Consider the following 10,750-nt stretch of genomic DNA (forward strand, 5'->3'; position numbering starts at 1 on the left):
ACAAACAGAAGGAATGTTCTGACTCACGGGGATGGGATTGGTTAGATTCACGTGCTGTCATCAAAGCCAGCTCTGGGTCCTGCTCTCTCCTGAGAGCCCCCACTCCCACACGTGGTCCCCCCACAGCGTCCCTCCTTGGGCCCCAGCCGACACCCTGTCTGTTCGGACCCAGGAAACACGAACATTCTCTCCCTCACCTGTGTGAGCAGACGCTTGCGGCCAGATGCTTATTGGCCAGGACCGGGTCACCTCAGTCGAGCGGCCAAAGACGCCCAGTGTTGTGGAGGGTCAGGTCTAGTTCAGGGTCAGTGAGGGAAATGGATGCTGAGTGCCCAAACAAATGTCTGCTCCAGGAATACCAGAAATTCGCTGGTTTGCTGGAGGGCCACTACGTGGACCCTGTGATTGGAGGGGGGTGTCTGTGGGTGTTGGGGCAGCAGGTATAGAAACGATATTCCCAGCGAACGCTCGGCTCAACCCACAGGGTCACTCCGGCATGAGAAGTGGACACGGTGGCCGCCCCTTTGTTCCCATGTGAAAGTCTCCTTCTGGGTCCGGGCCTGGGCACTAGGTCCTGGGGTCCTTTCCAACCCTGGTTCCTCTGCAAACAGCCTCCCATCCCCGCAGCTGCCCTCTTGGAAAGCCTCCTGATTGTTTTCTGTCTGTCATGCTGGGACTGGAACATTCACTCCTGGGTTTGTTTTCACAGAGTGTGCAAGCCTGAGTCTTGGCCTTAAACCAGGGAAATGATCGACTTTTTCCATCCGCCCGCTGCCATCCCCAACTGGCCTCCAGAAGGGCCCTGGGAACACTGTGGGCAGGACTCCTGAAGGGCCGGGCTTGCTGGCCGCCGCTTAGCTCCTGCCCGCCACCGCCGGGCTCCGGGACGGACACCTGGGCTGTGCCCTTGTTCCCCGGGCGTGGGGACGGACCGTCTCCCACCTTGTGCAGATGCTCAGCCGTGGCTCCGAGGGAGGACGCGCTGACCAGGTCCGTCTTCTTTCTCGTACGCCTCTGTGACACCACCCGCCCTCAAGCTCGGCTACCACCAGCCCGGAGGCCGGAACGCGTTCACCCCAGGATGTCAGCCCTTCGTGCAGCAGGGGAGTGAGTCACCGCTCACCCGGCTGAGGCTGCACTCAACTGGCACCACCAGACGAAAATACTTTGGGCTAATTCCTTTGGCAACAGCATCAAAGCCCAGAGAGGACCAAGGCCAAGTTTTCTCCTCTTTTAAAAATAAAATAAAATAGAAACAAAAACAAATCCTGGCACGAAGAGAAGGAAAACTCTGATTAGCTCTCATCGCCCATGTTTGCTAGAGTGGGAGGTGTGGGAGGGTGCGACCCGGGTCTGGTCTTTCTCACCATCCTATCCCTGTGCCTAACGTGGCACCTGACACACAGTAGGTGCTCAAGAGGTATTTGCTGGACGGTGTTCCGGTTTCTCCAGATGAGGCTTCACGACCGTCTCATTAGGCTCATGGGTTCTGCGGGTTGAGAAGCTGGAGAGGGCGTAGCAGGGGTGGCTTTGCTCTGCTCTGCAGCACCTGAGAGCTGGGGGGCGGACGGTGGAGTCACCCGGAGGTGTCTTCACGCACCTGTCTGGCGTTTGATGCTGGCTGGCTGTCAGCTGGGGCCTCGGCTGGGATGTTGGCCACACGCCTCCGCAGGACCGGTCCGTGTGCCCCTCCCGCTTGGGGTACCTCGGGCGTCCTCACAGTACGACACCAGGGTCCCGGGACAGGCACCTTCCAGAGAGCCAGGGGAAACTCGTCACCATTCGTGACTTCTCAGAGGTTAAGTGGCGTTGCCTCGATGCAGTCTGTAGCCCCCTCAGATCCAAGGGAGGGGAACACAGGTCTCTCCGCTCGATGGGAGGTTGGGGGGCAAAGTCGTGTTTCGATTCAGTGACGGACGATCCGCGTTGACTCTCGATTTCGGCTCAGGTCATGATCTCACGGTTTGTGAGTTCGAGCCCCACGTCGGGCTCCATGCTGACAGCTCAGAGCCTGCTTGGGATTCTCTCTCTCTCTCTCTCTCTTTCTGCCCCTCCGCTGCTCACAGTCTATGCCTCTCCCTCAAAATAAACAAACGTTTTTCGTAAAATAAAAAAAGAGAGCACCTTGGTTGAGGAAACAGCGTATCAACGGGTGTGGTGACCCCGCAGTTGATTAAAAGTGAAGCCAGATCATGGGGCGCCTGGGTGGCGCAGTCGGTTAAGCGTCCGACTTCAGCCAGGTCACGATCTCACGGTCCGTGAGTTCGAGCCCCGCGTCAGGCTCTGGGCTGACGGCTCAGAGCCTGGAGCCTGTTTCCGATTCTGTGTCTCCCTCTCTCTCTGCCCCTCCCCCGTTCGTGCTCTGTCTCTCTCTGTCCCAAAAATAAATAAACGTTGAAAAAAAAAAAAAATTTTAAAAAAAAAGTGAAGCCAGATCGGTGTCCACAGCTTGGTTACGCCGTGGTGCCACGGTTTTGCAAGATGCCAAGATGCGGGAACGGGGCGAAGACGCCCGGAACGTCTCCGTCCGGTTTTTGACGACCCTCTAGCTACTTCAGCTAAAACTTCGGTTGGGAGAATGTGAAGCCAGGCTCCTGGGGTTCGAACCTTGATTCTGTGCCCAGCAAGCCGGGTAAACACAGAGCAAGTTTCTCGGCGCCCGGCTTCCCCCGTGTCAGGTGGGGCCGCCAACGGCACGGGCTCCGTGCAGCCGTTGACGAGGACAAAGCCAGAGCACGTGAAGGGGTAGCAGAAAGCGCTCGCGCTGACGTGGCATCACGGGCTTTCGCCGCCCTCCTCGTGACGGGACCAAACGCCCTTCCCTCGGGCCCACGGGCGTTCAACGGGACTCCCGTTCCGGACAATCAGGAGGAGAAAGCCGGAGTCCGCCCCGGGGAGGTTCCCGCGCCCGGGGCCCGCTTGCCGGAGAGACGCACCGGAGACCTGTCCGTCGGCCAAAGCGCTTTCTGGCTGCAGGGGAGCCCTGTGACACGGGCGAAAGGAGCCGAGGTGGAAGCACACGGCCGGGGTGTAAAACATCTGCTGTGCGGCCCGGGAGCGCAAACACACGGGGCCCCTAGGTCCACCCGACTGACCGCGTGGGCGCCGACCCCTCTTCCGGATGCTGGGACGTCCACGCGTGGAAAACAGAACGCGCGGACCCGTGATTGGGAGGCCGGCGCCTAGGACACCGTCATGATCTTCCTCGCGCGATGGGTTAGTTCTCGGAGGCTCGAGGAGGCCGCCATCTGCCTAAGGCCACGCAGCTTGGACCTCGGCGGAGCCCGGTTTGCAGCCCGCCGGCTGGTGTGCAAGTCTGTTTTCTGCCCCCGCTCCTCCCCACTTCCAGGAGCAGAATCGACCCCTCGAGTCCACCCGGAGACGCGCCCAGGTGGGAGCCGCTCGGCCCGCTGGGTGCACGGAAGGCAACAGCCGGACCTCCGGTGTCACGGGTGTTGTGACTGACGGTCGTGACGGCCTTGCCCCTTGGAGCTCCGCTGGGGACAATTGTGCCCGACGGCTGTCACAAACGTGTTGGCGGGGGGCAACCCCGGAGACAGACGAAGAGGGGGGCTCTTCAGCTAGACCATGTGAGTTTAAGTCTCACTGGGATGACCTTGGCCTCAGTCTCTTCGTCTGTAAAGTGGGCATCGTAAGAACGCCAACATCGTGGCGGGGTGGTGGGGTGGGGGGGACTCTTTCGAGGCTCAAACCAGCCGGTACAAGCAAAGAGCTTTGGGCTCCCCAGAGAGAAATCTAGATAAAGTTTGCAAACGAAAGGAACGTGATACCTGGTGACCAAAAATCAGAAGTCAATGGCACTTCCTTCCTGCGCCTTAGGGGGGCGTCCCCTCCCTCAGGAAGCCCGGCATCCCTTTCATGAGTGCTGTGTGTGCCCGCACTGCAACCCTGTCCATCTTACTCGTGGCGGGGGGCAGGGGCTGCGTTCAGGACCCTCCCAAACAAATGCTAGCGGCGTGCTTCTTCCCCCTCTCCTCCCTTCTGGGCATCAAAGGGAACGTGAGTCTTGGGGCTCCCTTGCCATCTGGTCTGGGGAAGGTTCTAGCAGAGGAGCCCCTGGCAGGCAAGAGGTCTGGAGGGCGGAGCAGGGGGAAGCACGGCTCTCTCTCCCTCTCTCTCTGCTCGGGCAGAGGCAACCTTTCTGCTGTGGCTTGGGCTCCAACCTCGCGGGCCCCGCTCCTGTCCGGAAGGCCCGGCCCCGGGGGACTCCTGCTGATCTCCCAGGGAGGCCGCACCACCGCCCGCAGCCCGCAGGGGTGGCGGCCCCCTCCCTGCGCGTGTTCACCTCTGACGCTGCCCCGTGCCTCCCGTCCATCCTGCGTGGCCTACGGGGTGGGGTGGCGTTCATGGGAAGCCACGGCCTGCAAGTCCTGGAACGGAGCCCCCCCGACCCACTGAGCTCCTTCCACACAAACCCAGGTGCTCCTGGCAGTGGGCTGAATAGCCTCCCCCCAACACGCATGTTCACCCCAGAATGCGACCTCCTCTGGAATGAGGGTCTTTGCAGATGGAATTCAGGTAAGGATCGCCTGAGGTCGCGCTGGACGAGGGTGAGCCCTAAATCCAATGACTGATGTCCTTACAAGACTAGGAGGGGATGGAGACACACACAGAAGGGGCCGTGTGACGAGGAACCCCGGGGGGAGAGAAGAGGAACGGACTCCCCCCGGCACCTGCACAGGAACCAGCCCTGTGATGCCTTGAATTCGGCCTCCAGCCTGGTTCATGAAACACTCCCCCCACCCCCGTTTTGGCCAGACGTCACAGCGCCCCAGGACAGTCACACGCTCTTCTCCCCCCGCCCCCGCAAAGCCTGGCATCAGCAACCCCGGGGCCAGGACGGCGTCCGTGGCAAAGGGGTCCTGACCAGGTCCACGTGGGAAGGGCCTTTAAGATGCAGTAAAAGAGATGCTGTGAAGAGTAAAAAAGAAACCTGATGAACGAGATAAGAATTCAAGTTGGTGAAAGATGGGGGAAAACACAGCGGTCCCAGCTCTGCTCCGTCCGCCCAGCACCGGGGGCCGCCAGGCGCCCCTGCTGCCGCGAGAGAACGGGGTGGGGGGCTGGCCGGGGACGCGTGGGCCCTCGCCACTCCTCACCCTGCGTCCCCGAGCCCGGCCAGCAGGGACCTCTGTCAGCGACGTGCTTCTGTGTCAAAGGTCTCTGCCTAGCGGAGGCTGGATGACAGCGGAGTGGCCCTCGCACAGACACCTCCTCGCGGGGCGGAAAGCCAGGCTGCAGGTGCGCGTCCGGGTTTCTCCCCTGGGCTTTCTTCCTCCGGCTGGAGCCCCGAGGCACCTGTGCTGGGACTTTCCCACGCAGCGCCCTTCCCCCCACTCTGCGTCCACACTGTCTGCCTTTTCCAGTCTCACCGAGGAGCCCCCCCGCCCACCGTTTCACGGAATTAAGTGTGGCTTAGTGTTGTGGGGCGAACCGTGTCCCCCAAAAAGACGATGCAAAAGCCCTAATTTGGAAAGAAGGTCATCGCAGCTGTTAGTAGTTACAATAAGGCCATAGCAGGGTAGGCGAGGCCCTAGTCCCACATGACAGGAGTCACACGGGGAAAAGGAATGGGGGCGGAGCTTGGAGAGACGCAGCCCGAAGCCAGGGACACCGGGATGGCCGGCATCCGACAGAGCAGGGGGAGGCGAGGAGGGACGGCCCCGGAGCCTTCCGGGGACAGCGTGCGGGGCCGACACCCTGATTCCTGACTCCTGGCCTCCAGAATTGCGCAAGAAGGAGTGTCTGTTGTTTCAAGCCACCCGTCGGTGGCACCTCGTTTGGGCAGCCCTGAGAGATGAACACGTTGGCAAAAACAATTAGAGAGGTCCCCGCAGTCGGGCGGGTATGACAGGTAGCCGTGAAGGGCGAAGACCGTGTGTGTCCAAGTTTGTCCCACTTAAAGCCCGCGGACCGGTTCTCCTAAGGCGGCCGCACTCAGACTCTTGTTGGCACAAAGTTACAGCAGCTCAGCTGCGGCAGGAGCCCCGCGCCGGCCCGGCTGCGTGCAGCGGTGTGCGGGGGGCCGGGGGGGCACACGGCGACACGGCCCCGTCCCCGTCCCCGGGGACCGGCCGCGCCCGCAGACAGCCTGCTGGGTCACCGTGGCTGGGTTCGACCTCCCCACGCCTGACTCAAGGGGTGACGACAGATCAACTAGACAGACAGGCAACGCGGTGAGTTTGCTCCCCTGGCCTGGCCTGGCCTGGGGGCACAGGGGCCGCCTCTAAAAGCTTGTTGGCCAACCCGCCCAGAGACGCAGCCCGCGCTGGCCCGTCGCCAGTCCCGGGGCGTTGCAGAAAAGTCGGGGTGGGAAGGTGCCTCTGAGGGCGGTTCAGACGCTCCAGGGGCTCCGGCGGCTGCCGTATGAAGTGCAGGGAGTGAGCAAGCCCGCCGGGGATTAGACACTGGCAGCTGCCTGGGTAAGGGCGCTCGCAGGCCAGGACAGGTGCGCCCCCGCGCAGGGGGGTGGACCGAGGCGGGAAAGACCCTTGGCTTCGGGGTCAAGGAGAAAGCCCCGCGGGGCGCGGCCTGGCTTGGGAGGGGGCAGGAGGTCACGGCGGGGACAACACCCAGGACATGCCCGGTGGTGACGCCGCAGGACCGTGAGCGAGAGCATTAGCGCGTGCTCGTGCCGCGTCTTCCGAAATCCCGCCGCTGTGGGCCTTAATTTCCGAATCCAGGGCGATCGGCAGAGGCAGACAACCAGGCTTTGCCACGGCCTTGGCGTCCCAACGACAGGGACCTCGCTCGGTGGACTCCTTCCTTCCCCAAGCTCCCCCATCCCCTGATGTCCAAACACTCCCGGAAAATGATTCTGGTCGTGCTGTTCTGACGTTTGTGCCAAGCTCACTCCCTGCCTGTCTGCCTGTCTGTCTGCCTGTCTGTCTGTCTTGAATCACCAGATGTGTCGCCTTCTCCCACCTGGAAGGCGTCGCGTGAAAGTGCCGCGAGCGGTAGCGTGTCCTGCGGGTGAGCTGAGCCAGGACAGGGCCTGGGAAAGTGCGGCCCCAGGCAGAGGCGATCGGAGGTGACTGTTCCACATGCATCAAGCCCCAGAGGTGCCTGAGTCACCGACTAGGGGAATGAACGCGGCCCCGCCCAGTCTTCTTTATCACTGTGATTTACCAAAGTCCCGCTGGGCCTGCACACAGTCCTAGGTGCTCACGGAATCCTGACCGCCAGCTCTGTGCATCAGCCGGGGTCCTCCAGAGAAACAGAACCAACAGGAGACAGACGGAGGGAGGGAGGGAGGGATAGACAGATGGATAGAGAGATTGCTAGATAGACAGACAGGATGGAGGGAGGGACAGATGGATGGATGGATAGATAGATGATACACAGACAAGTGATAGATAGATAGATAGATAGATAGACAGGATGGAGGGAGAGAGGGAGGGAGGGATGGATAGACAGACAGATAGATGATACATAGACAGATGATAGATAGATAGATAGATAGATAGATAGACAGGATGGAGGGAGAGAGGGAGGGAGGGAAGGATGCATAGACAGACAGACAGACAGATAGATAGATAGACAGACAGGATGGAGGGAGGGAGGGGTGGGGGGGATGGATGGATGGATGGATGGATAGACAGACAGACAGATAGATAGGTAGATAGATGATAGATAGATTGATTGATAGATAGCCAGGATAGATGGATAGATAGATAGATAGATAGATAGACAGATAGATAGATAGATAGAATGGAGGGAGGGATGGCTGGATGGGTAGACAGACAGATACATAAATAGACAGATGATAGATAATAGAGTGGATGGAGAGATGGATGGATAGACAGACAACAGATGATAGATAGATAGAGATTTATTTTAAAGACCTGGCCCACGCCACTGGGGGGATGCCAAGTCCGCAATGCACAGGGCGGAGGCCCAGGCAGGCTTTCTACGTCACCATCTTCAGGCAGAACTTCTCTTCAGGAAACCTCGTGTTTGCTCCTATGGCTTCAACTAATCGGAGAAGGACCACCCACATTACGGAGGATAATTTCCTTCACTTAAAGCCAACCGATCGCAGATGCTAATGACGTCCACAACATGCCTTCACAGCAGCACCGAGTTAGGGTTTGACGAAATCACCGGGAAGGGTCACCAAATCAACACGTAAAACTAACCACCCAGATGAGAAGTTAATTAGAGGCTCGGAGAGGTCATCCACCTCGCCCGAGATCACAGAGCCAGTAATGGGTGGGAGGAGACAGAGTGCGGCACAGGGGTCCCCGTCAGCCTCCTCAGCTGCCGTTGACCTGAGTCGTGGCGCCGGGCACGGGGGTGACCCCAATGCTGAGTGGGACACGGGAAGGGACAACGTCCCCCAGCAATCACACCCTGTTGTCCAGAGCCCTGTCTTCCTTCCTGAGAAGTTCCTCCACGTGAGGGGATGGGTGGGCCGCAGCCCCTAGCACGTCCCGGTGGCCCCTGAGCTGGTCTCAGCTTTGCAGACCCCCCCCCCGGAAGGTGCCCCGCCCTGCCCTGAACCCCCCGCCCACACCTGACCCAGCCCGCTGACAGCTACGGCTACCCTACCCGCAGGAATTGGGGTTTCCCACAGAACACCGTCGCATGATCCTTTCAAGAGGGTCCTTGAAAACGCAGGCCCGCGGGAGCGCTGCTTCTCCGCGGACCCTCCCAGGGCCCCTGAGGGCCATCGCATTGTTTCCGGTTGCGTTCGTGGTAAACTCAAGACCGTGAAACACCTCTGTCTTCGCAAAAGATAGAAGGCATCTTGGAGATGCCTGAGAGACAAATTTTCATCCTAAATCTTTTAGGTGCACTTTCCAGGTGGTAGACTTACATGAAAAAGCAGAGAGGCACCTGAGGGGAGACCTCGGCTCAGGTCACGATCTCACGGTTCCTGGGTTCGAGCCCCGCGTCGGGCTCTGGGCTGACAGCTCAGAGCCCGGAGCCTGCTTCGGATTCTGTGTCTCCCTCTCTCTCTGCCTCTCCCCTGCTAGTGCTCTGTCTGTCTCTCTTTCAAAAAGAAACAAACATTAAAAAAATTTTAAAAATAAATAAATGAAAAAGTGCCAAGTGGCTGAGCACAGAACTGTTCTGCCCTCCTAGCCAAAGATCAAAAACTGAAAAGCATCAGGTCAAGATGGAAAGGACAGGAGATCGTCTGCAAACGCACAGCTCGCAAGGAACGGCTGGTGGTTTAGCCCAGGGATGCTGAGCTATCTCCAGGCGTGCCCCTCGGGACGGAGGGCTGATGAGCAGGCCACGGGCTGCAAAGAACAGGACACAGATGTGGCTTCGGACTGTCAAGGGACGCGGGAGTGTCTGTCACAGGCGAGGCCTCGGGGGTGCAGACCCCAGCTGGGGGGGGTGGCGGGAAGGGCAGGCCTCACGGTTCTGCTTCCTCCCTGGGCACGACTTTGCTGTGTGTCTGTGGGCCACTGTCTCAACCACCCTCGTCCCGCCCATCTCACCTCTGGAAACCTGTCCGTCCAGACACTGGTGTGTGGCCTCCCCCACACCACATTCTCAGCCCAACCCGAAAACCGGATGAGCCGCCGGCTTGCATTCTGCCCCGGGGCCCGAAACCAGGACTGGGTAAGCCACGGGCCACAACCAAAGTCAACCTCTCGCTGCACGGCCGGGAGCCCCAGGCGCCAAGGCGTTTCAGGGAGAACGAAGCCAAAGCTAGGGCACTCTTCTAAAATGTTAGAGGGGCGCCTGGGTGGCTCAGTTGGTTAAGCATCTGACTTTGGCTCAGGTCATGACCTCGCGGTCCGTGAGTTCGAGCCCCGCGTCGGGCTCTGTGCTGACAGCTCGGAGCCTGGAGCCTGCTTTGGATTCTGGGTCCCCCTCTCTCTCTGGCCCTTCCCCTCTTGAGCCTGTCTCTCTCCTTCTCTCTCTCTCTCTCTCAAAAATAAACATTAAAAATAATAATAAAAGTAAAACGTTAGAGATGTGATACTGTTGATAAAAAATTACACTGAGAATAAAATACTGGAAATTATCGAAATGTCCCATAATGGGGGAGGGGCGGGGATTCCTTCAAAGCTTTTGACGCAGTGGGATGTGATCATAGCCATCATGATGATCTTTTCAGGGAACGTTCCGTGATCGGGGAAGATTCTCACGATGGTGAATTAAGTGAAATCCAGGGCAGGTTACGGAAAGGTGTCTACAGTAAGGATCCGTGTACAGAATCGTGCATTCCTGGGGATACAGCCTCCCAGAAGAACCAAAGACAGGAAGGCTGTGCATCGAGGAATGAGAGCATGGGGATCTCTGGGTGGGGGATTCCTGACGACCTTTGCTTGGATCTCTTTGCTTGTATTTCGTGTTATGTATGAACAGGTATTAATTCTATAATCATAAATCATCCGTTGTGTTTTATTTTTAAAGCAACATGGTAGGAGGAATTTCTGGAAAGGGTCACTTCTCTCAGACTCCCCAGAACTTCAGGGGGCTGCCTGTGAAGTTTGCCCAGGCACCACAGAGAAAGGCCAAACAAAGACACAAGAAACAACGAAAAAACCCCAAACCCAAGGGAGAGAGTTCTTGTCTGCAAAGAGGCAGCGTCTTCAGAGGTCAAACAGAACACGACAGATCAGGCCACCCTCAACGGCACGACCCAGATGACAGGGACAGCAGAAGTTGGGAGGAAAGTTGGGGAGGGGACAGTGAGCCAAAGGTGGCTCCAGAGGGAGGGCAGGGTCGGGCGCTCAGCTGGGAGTCTCACTCAAGTCCCTCAGGG

The sequence above is a fragment of the Lynx canadensis genome, chromosome D3 (genome assembly GCF_007474595.2).
Source record: "Lynx canadensis isolate LIC74 chromosome D3, mLynCan4.pri.v2, whole genome shotgun sequence".
In the NCBI taxonomy this organism is placed as follows: Eukaryota; Metazoa; Chordata; class Mammalia; order Carnivora; family Felidae; genus Lynx; species Lynx canadensis.